At 45.8% G+C, this 1793-nt stretch overlaps 1 pseudogene; it reads right to left on the bottom strand.

The window, feature by feature from the left end:
* The window catches only part of LOC126406349 (NACHT, LRR and PYD domains-containing protein 3-like), a 13683-nt pseudogene that overhangs the window by 1509 nt on the left and 10381 nt on the right, over positions 1–1793 (bottom strand).

Here is a 1793-nt window from a genome sequence, read left to right as displayed (position 1 = left end):
AAAAGAAGCGAGAACTTTGAGATACCTGTTTGGGTGTAGCTCTGTTGAAAGCCTGTTTGTTAATGAGTCTGTGTGAATGTGACATGTGTTGCAAACGGTCTGGATTAGTGCAGAGATTGTTTAGTTGTGTGCAAGAATCTGTTTGTGAACAGTNGGTCAGGACAAAGACAAAGGAAAAGAAGCGAGAACCTTGAGATGCCTGTTTTGGTGTAGCTCTGTTGACAGCCTGTTTGTTAATGAGTCTATGTCAATGTGACGTGTGTTGCAAACGGTCTGAATTAGTGCAGAGATTGTTTAGTTGTGTGCAAGAATCTGTTTGTGAACAGTATTAGCAAACTAAACACTTAGCTTTGGCGAAGCCAATGACCTGACTGCAATCTATCACAACAATAACTCAGTGAACAGCATCAAATCATGTACAACAAGTTAAACAGTCTTGCTTAGCCTGTAAAGCTGTGATAAGCTATGCCCAGTTGTTACATTACCGATCCTTGAATGGATGGCAGAAAGAGTCACTTGGTGGTGTGCTGCTTTGTTAGCCGGCAGAAGAAGGCTGGGAAGAGCTGTGGTTTCAGCTGCAGTTGTTGTTGTGTCCTTTGTTCCAAAGGTGAAACTCCGAGGAAGCTGGTCACTCAGGGTTTAGCAGAGTCAGACGCTGGGTGCTAACTCACTTGGTTCTCTTCGTTGCTGGAACACTAGTTGCAAATCTTGTGTTTGCAAGAGAGTCTATGATCAATTGCCCTCCCTTTAGTGGTTTGGGCTATGGAGCAAGGGTCTGGGCCTCTGTGCTGGTCCAGGCCCAGCCGGAAAAAGGTGTGAGCTGCTCAGCAGCTGGAGCAAGAGAGTGAAGACTTGGAGGGAGCAGACCTTCTACAGGGTTTGGTGACATCACAGAAGGGCATGTCACTGTAAAAGTCCTGTCCAATCAAGTTGTGAGACTTGTGTCTCACTGAGGTGTGAGGTGAGACCTCCTGGAGATGGGTGTCAAATAGCTGTCTTTGTTTGGAGAACAAAGAGCATGCAGAGGAAAAAGCCTTTAAATGTCCAGTGATGATTTTACCAAATGATAAATCATCTGTGGTCCTGTGAATCCCAACATATCTGTTAAGCAGTGAGAAAGTTTCTCTAACAGGAGGAGACTCTCCCTCCTACAGAGAACACAGAGACACTGAGGAACCAGGTGACCAGACTGCAAACCCAAACCCAGGATAAAGAGGTTCAGTGAATGTGGTGTTGAAGGTGTGGAGGTGGATCAGTGTGTCAGAGGAGACTCTGAAGAAGGACAGAGTGCCAGCAGGACAGTCCACATACACTGCTGCTCTACCAGAGACAGAGACAGAGGAGGAGGAAGATGTTACTCTGTTTTTGTGCCAGACAGTGTAACCACCATCAGAGCAGCTCAGACTCCAGGACTGATCATTCCATCCAAATGCACAGTCATCACTGCCTCCTCTCCTCCTGATTCCTCTGTAACTCACTGATATATATACTCTTCCTCTCCACTCAAAATCCCAGTAACAGCGACCAGTCAGACCAGTTCTACACAGCAGCTGAGTCCAGGGGTCAAACCTGTCTGGATGATCAGGATATGACTGATCCTCCTTCACACGTGTCACCTTCCTGTTGTTGTCAGACAGTTTGAGGTGTCTGTTCACTGTGTTTGTGTCGATTGTGAGTTCACAGGAATCTGATGGAGAGAAGAAGACACAATACAGCTGCAGTTATTCATCTATCATCACTCTGATGATGACATCAGAGATTTGAATGAGTGATGTCACAGTTTGAAGATCAAA

The sequence above is a fragment of the Epinephelus moara genome, chromosome 19, assembly GCF_006386435.1.
Source record: "Epinephelus moara isolate mb chromosome 19, YSFRI_EMoa_1.0, whole genome shotgun sequence".
Classification (NCBI taxonomy): domain Eukaryota; kingdom Metazoa; phylum Chordata; class Actinopteri; order Perciformes; family Serranidae; genus Epinephelus; species Epinephelus moara.
The sequence above is the reverse complement of the archived record's forward strand: the minus strand, read 5'-3'. Positions and strand labels throughout refer to the sequence as shown.